Here is a 14364-nt window from a genome sequence, read left to right on the forward strand (position 1 = left end):
TGCCTGGCTCACAGACTGTTGCAAAACAAAGGTCCCCCGATCCTAGGAAAATGTATCAATCCTTATAAAGCCCCAAGATCCCTTCGATCCGATCAGGAACACCTCATCATCACTCCCAGAGTCAAGAAGGCACGCACTGGTGGAAGACGCTTCTCGGTTCATACCGCATGCCTCTGGAACGCCTTACCCCGCGACCTGAGAACAGAACCTAACTATCTGCGTTTCAGAAAGCGACTGAAAACTCACCTCTTCCCTTAACTCCTAACCTCCCCCCCTTGCCCCCACTACCCCCAGGTGTACTGATCTTAGCGCTGGGATACTCACGGGTGACTACGCGCTCTATAAAATTTAATAATAATAAAGTACGAACATATCACCCATGTGGGTTTCAAGGCTCTGGGGGCCATTGGGGAGATTAAGTGACCTATTGCCCAGGCTCACATGATGCTGAGCTGTCGCTGGGGATCGAACCGTGAGCCCCGCACTCCGGAGTCAGCCAGTCTGGCTGCTCTGCTACACCTCTGTGCAGGCTGATTAGATTTCACTATGCAATACTCTCTCAAAACCCAAAATAGGTTCTTTGGATTCCCACTAATAAATCCCTAGCTCAGTACTGGTACTGTGGCACAGAGCAGTTAGGCTTTACTAAAGAAACCGGTGTTAAGCATTTCAGAGTACCAACACGGACGATAAATAATTGACATGACTAAAAATAAATCCTACACCAATTTATAAACATAAAGTAGATATTTATATAAATTTAGACCTAAACAAACACAATCTGGTCAGTATAACTGGAGTTATGTAGTTTAGAATGAAAAATAATTCAGTACTGCAAAACTTTAACATGGTGGTCAGTGGAGATAAACACTAGTGACAATCAGTCACTTACCAGTCGAGTCTAGTGGAAACCACTAGTGGGTAAGGTGATGTGTGTCCCAGGACCCGGCCACTACATTCATTTCGATTTTACCTGGTTCGGAGGGCCCAGGTGCAAAGTTGTTCTGGCTGTCCCTGGTGATGAAGCAGGTGCCACGGGGGAACTGGTATTACCGCTTAGGCGGTGCGGGGGACAAACGGATGCAAACGCTCAACAGGGCCACTGAGGTGGCGGTTTGAAGATGCTGCAGGGTTCCCTCAAGACATAGCATAGAACAAAGTTAGCGGTAGGAGGACTGGCCACCAACAGGCCTTAGGAGCGGCATGCTCCACATGGAATTATTTTGGCATCTTGTAGTCTGGGGGAAAACGATAGCCTCCTGTTACTTGCTGGAGGTTAGGACTACGTTTTCCACAACTCACTGGAAGATTTACTTTTCGACGGGACTGATGGCCAGTGATTTATTGGTTCTGGGCACGTTTTGTAGCTGCAAGGGACTAGTGCTTCTAGTCCAAGGGTGTTCTGAGTTTACTTTGGCTCCAGAGGGGTTCCTGTTGCTTGAGTAACCGAGCTCTCTTGCAGTACTAATTAAGCTGTTGTGCAGTTACAGAGTGGTTGCCACAGGTGAGGGTATCGCGCCTTTGCTTTCTGCAGGTCCTGAAGTAGCAGACTCGTCTCTTTGTCCTTGGTTGCAAGTCGAATCGGATCTGACGTTCTGGTGCCACGGGTGCCCCTTAAGGTTATTAGAGGTGTGGGTGCAAGTAGCCGATGGGCTACTATCCCCAGCAGCTAAACCGCCCCTGAGGTGACCACATCTGGAGCAGGTGTACTACCTTTTCTACACAGAACCACTATTCTGCCTCTTTTAAAAATGGCAGAAATGTTCCTTGGCTGTACAGACCAGGTAGCCCACCTTTGGGGCATGGCTAGCCTTCTTGGGTTGTACAGCTCCTGACTACCTAATTTGTCTTCTTGTCAGGAGGCAAATGTACCTCTTGGTCAGGGGGTTGGCTGTTCCCTCCTGGGAAGCAGCCTGAATGAATATCTGAGGCAGTGTAAGCCTTGATGTGTCACTTCACTAGCCATCCTGTCAGGGATAGAGGTGTTACCTCCTTCCCAGACAGGCCTTAGTTTCTGACTCTTGGGAGTGTTCACACCTTCTGGCAGGCGGTTAGATTCCTGTCTTGGCCGCAGCAGCTGTAGGCTGGCAGCCAGGGTACAGAAAAGGCTGGGGCAACCACATAGGCAACCTCTAAAGTAGTCACCTGGGTGCATGTCCCATAAAATCTGACTTTAGAAAATGTTGGGTTTGAGACAAGTTGTCTGATGCCAAACAATATATATTTCAGTGAGACCATAATGGCGTTGGCAGCCTATTTTATGCTATGCCCCCCTGAACACTTTTATAGTAGCCCTTAATAGAAAGATGCAACTATAGGAACATGTAAGCTTGCACTTATATGGAGGGCGTGGCTTGGAGGCTGATGGAGATGGACGTGTGAGCCGAGAGCTCCGCACCCAGCCTGGCCGTTATCCTGATCATTGACGCCCCGGACCTGCTGCGAATATCCCGGGGGCCGGACCTGGCCCCCCCGACTCCCTCCACTGTGTTGCGGCCGGCCGGGGGCCGCTGCGGCTGGACTGACGCCGGAGGAACAGCGGCGGAGCGGGTTGCCGCCGGCCATTTTGGGAGGCCTGTACCCGCAGACGGAGCATCGGAGCGGCGTATCAGAGGCGCCGACCAGAAGTGCGGGATCGCCGGCGGAGAACACCGGAAGTGCAGGGTCAACGTCGGAGGCCCGTAGGCGACGCTGCGGTGGTGGCACCTGAGGCAAGACGGCGGAGTGTGGGCGCCGGGACTACAGATTAGTAAGCAGCCCCAGAGCCCTTGCGGCGGACCCTGTGGTCGTGGACGGCCCCCGGACCGAGGGACGAAGAGTGCGGCCCCACTGCAGGGCACTGGTTGGTGGAACGGCTGGGCCAGAGCGGCGGGAGCTGCGTGGTGACGCCCGGTGCGGAACAGAAACGACCAGTCTGGTGGCCGGCCCGGGGTGGTGGCGGTGGCGCCCTCCTGGAGAGCTGTGGACCTGTGGCTAGGGCGGACTGGCGAACCTGCCTGTGTGAGGTGCGGAGGGTGGACTGGCCCCCCCCTGCCCCCTGTGCTGGATCGGTGGGGGTCCCCTGGCGGCTGAACGGGCCACTCGGGCCGGCGGCGAGCTCAACTGGGCCACGGAGCGGGTTCGAAGTGCTGCTGCCCACAGGCCGCCGCGGAGTAGAGGCCCTATCCAGCGTAGCGCGAGCAACAGGAGGTTGGGGTAGCGGAGCTCCGGACGAGCCGCCCCCGAGCGGAGCGATGGGAAAGACACGCCCGAGGCAAGGCGCCGCTGCTGCGACCAGGGACACGCCTGGCGAGCGCGATGGCGACGAGACGGGGGACCCGTCGGGGGGCCTACAGCAAAAACAGATGGACCAGATCCTACAAGCCATCTCGGACACGAGGATAGCGCTGCAGAACGACATAGCGCAAGTCTCCACGGACCTGGGGTTGCTGCGGGGGGATCACCGGAAGCTGGCCGACTGAGTCAAGCAGACGGAGGTCACGCTGGAACAGCTGGCACCAGCCCAGAAAGCCTCGGAGGCTGCCGTGGATGATCTGAAACGGAGAGTGCAGCTATTGGAGAAGAGGGCTGAGGATGCGGAGGAACGTAATCGCCGCAATAACATACGGGTGGTGGGGCTGCCCGAAAAAATCGAAGGGACCGACATGCTTGCCTACCTAGAGACTTGGCTGCGAGAAGTGGTTGCGCCAGAGGGGCTAACGCCGTTCTACACGCTGGAGCGGGCGCACAGGGTCCCGGCCCGCCCCCTGGACCCGGGGAGACCACCGCGTCCGGTGGTTGCGCGTCTACTGCACTTCAAAGACCGGGACATTATACTCCAGAAGGCCAGGAATCAGGGTCCCTACCGGGTGGAAAACGCGTCGGACTCTATCTACCCAGACTACCCCTTCGAGGTCCAGCGACATCGGTCATCGTTCCTGGCGATCAAAAAGGCACTCAGGGACGAAGGTATTCAATATGCGCTGTTGTTTCCTGCGCGTCTGCGGATCATACTGGGCGGCAAGACATTCTTTTTCAACGACCCTGCCGCCGCGTGGGGCTGGTTGGAGCTGCACAGAACCGGGACAGGGGCACACTCCGCTGGACGGGAATCGCGGAGGGCTTCGCCGAAGCCGGTGTGCCAGGACTCGGCTGACTGGAAGGGGCTCCCCCCTGGCGTCACAGACGGAGCTGGAGCAGAAAGCGGCATTGCAGGCGGTATCTGCCATCTCCGGCGCACTTGTAATCGCCCCTGCTGGGGAGCCGGGCTCCCACAAGGGGTCTGACACTCAACGCAGTGATGAGGCAGAGGAAGAGGATGAGGTGACAGAGCTGCCACATGTCACACCTGGGACAGCGGACGGCATACTGGACACTTGAACTGTTCCTGAAGTGCGCTGACAGTAAGGAGGCTAGCAGGGGGCTGGAGGTGCAATCTGCTGCACTGTTGACTCTGCGCTGGGGGTGGGACTGCCGTGGTTCTTTGGGGGACTGCCAGACTCTCCTTGATTGCGGGGTCGGGGGTGGGCTAGGGCGGGGGCACCGGGGGCGGGATAGGTCTGGAGAGGCGCTGTGGAGACTGGGCTAGGACTTCTGTTGGGAACACTTTCTGCACCCGTTCGGCCCCGGACTACCTCCTCTTACTCGCACTAGTTGTGAGGCTCTGGTGGCTATCAGAGAAGTTGGTTAATTGTATTGTATTTGGATGGGTAACTACGGTTGGGAACCTGTTCTGGGGGCGGGAGGGATTGGGAGTTGTTGGGGAATTGAGAAGGGTTGGGGTGATGTCAGTGTGCCTAGGGTGGGGAGTGGTTGGATAGTACGTATTGCACGGTGTGATGGGTTCACCCCCTGAGTTGAAGTGTATAACCTGGAATGTGAGGGGGCTCACCTCCATGACGAAACGTTGCAAAGTGCACGCTTATTTAGTGCGCAGAGGAGTGCAGGTGGCTTTTCTGCAGGAGACCCATTTGGACCGGGTGGAGGGGCGGGCACTCCACAGGCGCTGGCGGGGTCAGTTGTTTTACACCACCTATTCCAAATTTGCAAGGGGCACCCTTATCTGGGTTAGAGCGGGTCTTCCTTTTCAGCCCCTCGCCTCGCAGGTGGACCCGGAGGGACGGTTTGTGGCAGTGCAGGGCCGGCTGGATGGGAGAGACGTGACGTTATGCAGCCTTTATGCCCCAAATATAGAGCAAGCGGCCTTCTTTACCCGTGTTTCAGGCGCCTTAGCGGAGTATTTAAAGGGGCCGACCATACTTGGGGGTGACTTTAATTCCATCACTGATGTCCACTTTGATCGTTCTCACCCGCCCCTGACTCAATCTGCAATACATCGGATGGCCAGAAGTAGGCGGGACTGGCAGACTGCGTGGGGGTTGGTGGACACATGGAGGGAGCACCACCCACTGGAGAGGGACTATTCTTTCTATTCTGCCCCGCATGAGCTGCATGTGCGTCTGGATGGCATATTATGCTCTCCGGGCATACAGGCTCTGACTCGCCATAGCGAATACTTGGCGAGAACCATATCGGACCACAACCCATGTCTGGTTATAGTGCACTGGAGTAGGCAGCGTCAGACGATACCCACCTGGCGCCTGAACCTGCAGATGCTGGAGGACTCGGTCTTCCATGCGGAAGTCCAGGATGGCATCACAAATTATTTTACAGAGAACTCGGGGACAGCGTCCATGAGGGCGTGGGAATGGGACTCGTTCAAGGCGGTCATCAGAGGGATATGTGTCTCCTCCACGGCCGGGGTCCGGAAAACGTTATTAGGAGACATAGAGAAGGCGGAGGCTGCGCTGCGCGCCACGGAGAGAGCACAGCACTTGGGGGAGCAATCCCAAGATGAGGTGGTTGTGGCGCGAGAACAGGTGGCAGTGCAGGTAGAGCGGCTCCGCTGTTTTGACTATAAGGCATACCTCGCCAGGGCGCATGCAGAGAGGGACAAAGTCTGGTCGCTTTTGGCCTGGTTGGCGAATCCGAATGCGCGCGGCTCTCCCATACTTTCGCTGACCACCGGGGAGGGGGTGACAGTGCACTCTCAGAGGGAGATTAATGGTCAGTTCTTGGCATATTATGCCGCCCTTTATACTAATACCATACAAGACGCTCCTGGGGAACTGGAGGACTTTCTGACGACGGCCCACTTACCAAAACTGGACCCCACTCTCAAGGAGGTGCTGGGGGGGATATCTCGCTAGGCGAGATTCGTATGGCGATCAAACACATGGCGCACAAGAAAACCCCGGGCACAGATGGGCTCCCTGTGGAGTTTTATGCGGCCTATACGGACCTACTTGCCCCACAGTTACAGTCGGTCTACCGGGAGGCCTGGAAGGAGGGTCAGTTGCCTGCCTCAACACGTGAGGCGCTGATTATACCGCTCCTGAAGAAGGGAGGGGACCCGAGTGCCAGGACAGCGTATCGTCCACTCTCCATGCTCACCGTGGACTATAAGATCCTGAGCAAAATCTTGGCCACGCGATTGTTGGCGCATATGCCCTCCTTGATACACCCTGATCAGGCTGGGTTCATCCCCCGACGGAACACGTCGACGTGTATCCGGAGACTATTGCGGGTTATGGAAGTGGATTGTCTAGATTACCCGGCCGCTCTGACGCTGTCAGTTGACATGGAGAAAGCCTTCGATAGCGTGGAGTGGCCTTACCTGTTTAGGGTCTTGCAGGAGTTCGGCTTGGGGGATGGGTTCGTGCGCTGGACGAGGTTTCTTTACGCTAACTCGGTGGCAAGGGTGCGAACGGGGACCACGATATCGGCCTCCTACCCAGTGAGAAGGGGAACGAGGCAGGGTTGCTCGTTATCACCTTTGCTGTTCGCCCTGGCGGTTGAGCCCCTGGAGGCCCATGCCCGACTGGGACGCGCATACGCTGGGCTGTTACTGCGGGGGGAAACCCATTATATTTCCCTCTATGCCGATGATCTACTGCTTTTCCTGGCTGACGCGGAGGGGGCCTTACAGGGTGCCAAGGTGCTACTGAGGGACTTCGGACACTTGTCGGGCTTGAAGGTCAACTGGGGCAAGACTTGTGTATACCCCGTTACACAGTGGGAGGAGACCCCCCCCGCCCTAGGGGCTATCCGCTGTGAAGCTCGCTGTCTGCCATACCTGGGAGTGCATATCTACCGCACCCAGCAAGATCTGTTGGAGGGGAATGTAGGGAGGGCGATTAGAGGTCTAGCGGGCAGTATTGGATTCTGCAGCACCCTGCCTCTTTCGGTAGCTGGGAGGGTAGCGCTACTGAAGATGGTGGCGCTCCCGCGACTGTTGTATTTTTTCCGTACGCTCCCTATTTGGGTGCCGGTGTCGTTCTTCCGCAGGCTCACAGCCATGATCACGGGCTTTATCTGGGGAACTGGCAGACGACGGGTGGCGCTGGCCACACTGCGACGGCCCAGAGCGGAGGGAGGGCTTGCTGTGCCCGACTTCGAGTGGTATTATTTGGCGGCCCAGCTGCAATGGCTAACGCAGGCGGTGGCAAGGGAGTTTAGAGGTCCCGAGGACCCGCAGGGCAGGGTGATCCCGCGACATGTCCTTTCTTTTATTGTCTTCCAGCAGCGACTCGAGCTGTCGCAACTGACGCTTGAGGAGCGAATGCTCCGGTTGTGTTGGAACCGCAGCTTGCGGAGGGTCGGCACTGTTCACCCCTACGCCCCGGAGATCCCATTGGGTATGTGCACGGCCCTCCCCCACGGCGGGGACTGGTCGGGGCTGGCTCAGTGGGAAGACCTAGGGATACAGATGGTGGGGGACCTGTACCTCAATGGTGCGCTCCAGCCATTCCAGGGACTGCAGGATTCCTTTGGGATCCCGAGGGGAGACTATCTACTCCACGCGGCCCTGGTGGCAGCCCTACAAAAGCACTGGAATACGGGACTCTCTGAACCGCAGACGGCTGCCGGCTGTCAGTATGTGGTCATGGCGGCGGGCACAGTCAAGGCCATTACATGCCTCTATCAGAGAATGGCGATGGAACACCTAGCCCCTTTGAGTGCGCTGAAGGATAAATGGGAAATGGACATCGGGAAGCCCATCCCGGACTTGACGTGGCCCAGGTTAGAGAGACGGGCCTGGAAGAGCACACGTAATGCCAGGTTTCAATTGGTGCAGTACTTTATCTTGCATAGGGCTTATTTGACGTCAGCTAAATTATTTCAATATTTTGGGGGTCCCGCTCCGCAGTGCCCTCGCTGTGGGGAGGAGGGGGCCGACTTTAAGCACATGTTTTGGTCCTGTGGTGTCCTCAGCGGTTATTGGGGGGAGGTCATTGATTGCTTGACCCAAGTAACGGGGCGGGAATTGGGGGTGGAAATGGGAGTTTGCCTGCTGCTATGGTTTCCCCACACACCGCGCACGAAAGTCACGAGCCAGTTTTGCGACTTAGGGCTGGTGGTGGCTAAAAGAGAAATTACCCTGCACTGGAAGTCGAGAACTGGCCCCAGCTTTGCGAGGTGGAGAACTACCTTCACAAAATGGGCGGGTAGCGAGAGTACGCTTAGGCTGCAGCTAGCGCTGCGGGGAAATGATGAAAAGGCATTAGCCATGGCACATGCATGGGAAGCGCTAGTGGTAGACCTCCGGGGGTGGGGCACAGAAGCGGAGGAGGGTTTTGAAGCACAGGAGCAGCATGCAGCAGAGTAGCGGTGGAGAGGCAGCTGACGGGTCACACATGAGGGCGGGAGGGCTTCTCTTCTCCTTGCTGCTTGGCGCCTGATCATGGGGGTGGAGAGTGGCCCGCGCCCGTTCCCACGGCCAATCACGAGACAGACTTATCCCGGTACCTGCGACTATGGCACACTGACATGCGGGTGGGGGGAGGGAGTATTTGTATTTGGGGAGTGTTGGGGGGCAGTGCGTTGGTAGTTGGAAGTGGTCTGAACTGTACTATGCAATGGAGCATATTACTAGGAGAAGACCAATGATATGCTGGTCATTGCAGATGGCTATTGTAATTGAATTATGCAATAAAAATTGTTTTTGCAAAAAAAAAAAAAAAAGCTTGCACTTATATGTCCAGACCTTTAATATAATGCACCCTGCCTTTTTGGCTCTAGAGGCCTACCACAGGGGTGACTGACATATATTAAAAATAGTGTTGTGACCATGCTACTCATTTTGACAGCAAAGTTGAGTTGGAGCAGTTTGCATAGCTTCTGCAATCTGCAATGGCAGGACTGCTGTCATCTGTTGACTTGGGCCACACGGGGTGGCACAGCCAGTGCTTCAGGCCCTGGTGAACCCTTTAATTCTAAATGCCCTGGGTACCACTGGTACTACTTACCAGAGACTTTTAAGGGGGCTAGATTCCTTGCCAATTGGAGTTACCAATTCACATACATCACTTTTAGGGAGAGAGTACTGGCAATCGGGCCTGGTTAGGATGCTCCAGTGCACTTTTAAAACCATAACCATCAGCATTGGAGAAAAAAGTTTGGGGACACTTTCATGCATGAATACAAAGCACTGACCTCTGGCGCTAAGCGGAAGAGAGAAGGCTGTAACTCTAAAGTCTCTGCATTGTTTAGTGTGAGACTAGGGATCATGGGTCCTAATCCCGGCATCCCCACTTAATCAAATTATGTAATCCAGGTCTTACTGCTGTATTTCACTGCACATTTTTCTGTTAACTATCCAGTTTGAGAGCTCATTGAAGTAATTCCATACAAGATCTATCCTATACAGAACCTTACTTATATATTTAATAGAAAATCATCTTCCTTCTCATCTAGGACCAATATAGGCTATAGAATTAGACAACATAAACGGACACATTTTGTTAAACTCATGGCAAGGTTGCTAGTGCATGGGGGAATTCTTGACTTACATATATTTACATACAGTAAATATCACTGAATTGAGTGACAATCAGGTACTTAATTTAGAAAATTTTTTGAAAAGTGCATTTCATTTTACAGTATCTCACAGTTTTTTGTACCATTTCTTACCTGATTTACATCTATTGATGGCTCGACTCATGCTTTGGCTCTTGGAACCAAATCAGGCACTTGGCTGTCTGTGCTCCCCCCAGACATTTTGGGCCATATGTAGGGAGCATCACATTTACTGATTCATAAATACCGAATTTTACAGATTCGGTATTTATGAATCGGTAAATGTGATGTAGGTAATCATTCGGTAAATTTTACCAAATCGGAAAAATTCGGTAATTATGAATCGGTATTTACCGATTCGGTAATGAGGTATACCTTCCCATTGATTCCTATGGGCCTGGAGGCCCATAGGAATCAATGGGAAGGTATGCCTCATTACCGAATCGGTAAATACCGATTCGGTAATGGGGGGAGCATATTCAAGGGTGGCAGGGTGTCACATTGACACCCTGTTGCACCCCTGAATCTTGCATGTGTGCACATGTGGCGCACATACATGCCCTAAGGGCATGTATGTCTGCCACATGGCACTCTTAAATCTGCAAAATATTACTTTTTGCAAGGTATTCGTTATTTATCACCAACCTGTATTTGGTGGTAAATAACGAATTTCTATTACTAATTGTCACTCTTTAAAGTGCTCCCTACATCTGATTTCAGGATCCGGTATTTACCGAATCGGTATTTTACCGATTTCTTAATTTCCGATTCGGTAAATACCGAATCCAGAAATCAGCCCCCTACATCGCAAAAGCCTAAATACCGGTCGGTAACGAGATATTTACCGAATTTCGGCCGTTACCGACCGGTATTTGGCTTCCTACATGAGGCCCTTTGTGTCTCCTACGGCCTTGGTAACAATGCCTTAAAAATAACCTTTAAGAACTTTCTGCTGCTCCATCTGAGTAACGGCACCCAAGGAAACATGTTCTTGGTCCTGAGTCACATAGCTTGATCTCAGCTAGTGACAACACTCTCAGCCCAGCTGTTGGTGAAAAGCCTGAGTTGTCTTTGTCCTCACTGGAGACAGCCCCCCCTTACCTCGAGTCAGCCACTTAATGTGTCTTTCTGATAGAAGTCCTTTGTGAGCGGTCAGGACAGGTCTTTATCACTTCTAAATCTGCATGCCGTCAGTGAGTTCTCACCCTGTTCCAAGACCTCTGCAGCTCAAGGCCATTCCAAACAGCAATGTCACTTGTGATCTTCAATTCCAGGTTTGCCTTTCTCTGTAGAGGTGGTGGTCTTTAAAATCAATAATTACCTGATTCTATGGGAATGCTAATGGTGCATAACCTGAGAAGTGTATCCCGTCCAATGGAATGAATAAATGGGTGGATGAACTACAATTACATACGATACTATATGGAGACCCATTTTAGAGGCTGAAGTGATGCTGTTGTGGCTAAGAAGAACTAAAAACGGGCCCTAGTTAAGAAGAGTGTGTTTGAGTCGCTTTCCGAATTTCAGGTGCTCAAGTTCCTGTTGAAAACTAATGATTCGAACATTATACGTGTTGTACATATGAGTTTTATTTGAGTGGCGTGAACCTTGCCAGAAGGCAGCGGAGTGCTTGCTGTACAGGGCTAAGGGCAGCATTACAGTCCACAAACAAACGGAGTCGTAGCTGGGCGTGGTTATTGCATTGTGATGTGGCGCTCTTCAAACCGGTGTATCTTTTTCTAAAGGGGTGCAAGGTTGGACCTGTCTTGATGGGGAGAGAGGCATTGTTCCGGACACTGGTGCGCATTCTAGGATTGGGGCTCTTTACTTGCAAACTGTGAGTAACGTTTATGGTTGGACCAAAGTATGATGTTACCAAACTACAATTCCTAGTCCTTGTTGCCCCTTTCGGCAGTCATTCTATCAGATTAAAACACCAAAACTATTCCTCCTTATGCTGCAATATTTTTTTATTTATTTACTTATTTAGGAGTTTTTATAAAGTGTTTTATGTTGTTTCGTTACTTAAAAGAACTGAATGTGGAATGTTTTCACAGCAGGCAAAGAATAAATTCTGTGTAACAGGAAATCGTAGGCTGTACTAATGTGATGTCTCAGTGAGTAGACAAGGTGGCCTGAGAGGTAGAATTGGAGTGCCCTCACAATCCCAGCCCGAATCGTTGGACCTTTAGCAGCGCCTGAAGACACAATCGCCAAATGTAGACAGTACCTGGACCATACTGTACACATACCTACAGCAGCTGTGGAAATGAGCCTTTTTAGGGGCTCACCGGTGCAGGGGTCACCCTTATCTTGTCCACGGGTCCTTAGACCAACAAAATAGAGATAACACGGAAGCTGAAATATCAAATAACAAGTTTATTAGTCACACATGAGTGGGTCTACATCAATATAGCACCCTCAGGCACTGTAGGAGGTAGTACATGGAATGCAGAAACCATGGGTCTTTTATACCCACTTTGTAGCTAAGTAAGCATGGAGACTCAAATAGAAGGTACAGGCGCACACAGGAATAACTATTGACCAACATGGTCAGGCAAACATTACTTAGTCAGCAGAGTGGGAGGAGAAACGGAACTGCTTACATCAGTTGGAATAACCTGACAGTTACATTCTAAAGCAGGTGCACTCCAGCAGCTACAGGCCTCAGTGCTGAAGGAGTTCACTACAATTGATGACTCAAGCAGAATAGAAAAGCAAGCAACAGTGAAGACGGAAGAGTCACATGGCTAACAAAATGGATGCGACAACCAGGATGGCTTCAGCTCATGCTAACTGCAATTTCTGTTGATTCCCACACCGCTACACAGAGAACCTGCTCTGCATCCAGTGGTACACTTCAAATTTGGCAGAAATTGTGTCACCCTAATAAAGGGCTAGCAAGAATGGGCAGCAACGTGATAAAAGCGTTGGCAAGACTCTGATTGTGAACTGGGCTTGGGAAAGTAGTGGTGGAAAAACTACACAGATTAGGGCAGCCAGCACCCTTTCTCATACCAGTGTGTGCCGAGAAGAGACAGCCCCATGATACGTGTTGGGTAAATATGCTGGAAAGCAAACTGAACAGGGGAGAGTTGGACAGAGATAACATGGCAAAGTTTTGACCATTGTATGCTCAAGGCAGGAGTCTGTGTCGAGTCAAGGCAATGTCCTCCTTTCAGACTTTGTGTATTTAGGCATTGAGTGGGTGTAGGGTTTCTCCCCAGCCAATTGGTCGGTACTGTGTATGGGAACTCTTTCTGTCTGTTGAGGGCAGATAGGAATTATCCCATGTATTTGTGTTCAGAACAGGTTGCCAGAATGGCGAAAAATTCTTCCCAACATAAAACCCAGGCAGTAAAGAATTAAACTCTGGATGGGCTCAAACCAGTGCATAGTGTCAGAGTGGAATTCAGCCTCATATTTTAAAATTGGTCCTGAGAGGAGGGGCTACAGTGAAGTCTCGGAGGTAGAGGCACCCCAGATACAGGCTTTGGAAAAAAGTTAGGCCCAATTCTTTTCTTTGTGGCTGGGTCGGAGTGGCCTACGGGGCTGTCTGGCAGTGCCAGAAGGGCTGGTCTGACAGTGCAGGAAATGAGGGGGATCTTGCCAGACCCTTTGAATTATGCCTAATTTGTCCTGGTGTAATTTGCAAACACTGGGACATATTCAGCAGCGTCCGTACTGTCTGCTTTCTATTTGGGGCAGCAATGTGCATTTTCAATTCAAGCTAGACCCAAGGAAAAAGGCCATCAGCCCTCCTGTTAGAGTATTATCCTGGCTGGGAACTATCTGGAGATGCATTATTTCGCTATGCTACTTTATGATTCAAAATTGTGACTGATCTCTCCAGCAAATGCACTAACCACAGGAGTTATTTTACCAATATTTTTATCCCCAGATATTTGTTGGGTACACAAATATCTATGCAGCATGTCTTACCACATACGCATTATTTAAATGCAGCCTTTTCGACCAATTGAGCCGGAACAGATTTAATGTCTCCTTTGTTTGTGTTAGCTGCTTTGCAGCAGAGCTAAAAAAAACAGTAAAAGCTGACTGTCTGGCTCTGCTTTTTATGACTCCGCCCTGGTTACTCTACCCCATTTCCACACCTTTACCCCCAATTTATGGCTTCCCAGATTACATGTTTTTGCAATGTCAGCAATAGAGTGTGAGGGGGCAATTTCTGGGCCTGGCGTATGGTCATTGTGGGCCATCATCTAATTCCTTACTATTACTACAAACATTGCCCATATGATAGATCGTATGCAAGTGCCAAACTGCTCTGATGTGCAAATGTGGGCATGTTTTTTTTTTTTAGCTGCATGGAGAGCATGAAGGTACTGTTACATGCTAACGCTGCAGTATACAGGCGCCAAGCAGACAGTAGAATGTGTGCAGGCACCTTGTGTACAATTATACAGGTATAGTACAAAGTGCTGCGTTCACTCTGTAAGCTTACAGCCCGCCACCTGGCTTTTTTATTTGTTCCTTCCATTGTCTTTTACAAATGCGTAGTTGCTA

At 51.7% G+C, this 14364-nt stretch overlaps 1 protein-coding gene across 12 annotated transcripts in view; it reads left to right on the top strand.

Moving 5' to 3' along the window:
• Positions 1-14364, top strand: part of LOC146869555 (stAR-related lipid transfer protein 3-like) — a 160864-nt gene that overhangs the window by 15199 nt on the left and 131301 nt on the right. For 4 of the 12 annotated variants that reach the window (XM_085605247.1, XM_085605994.1, XM_085605824.1 and 1 more), the window contains one exon: positions 11583-11674. The exons of the other annotated variants lie outside the window; for them this stretch is intronic. The gene's annotated coding sequence lies outside the window, so the exon portion shown is untranslated. The remainder of the gene's footprint in view (positions 1-11582; positions 11675-14364) is intronic. 12 annotated transcript variants of the gene reach the window in all.

Source organism: Triturus cristatus, chromosome 1_1 (assembly GCF_964204655.1).
Source record: "Triturus cristatus chromosome 1_1, aTriCri1.1, whole genome shotgun sequence".
Classification (NCBI taxonomy): domain Eukaryota; kingdom Metazoa; phylum Chordata; class Amphibia; order Caudata; family Salamandridae; genus Triturus; species Triturus cristatus.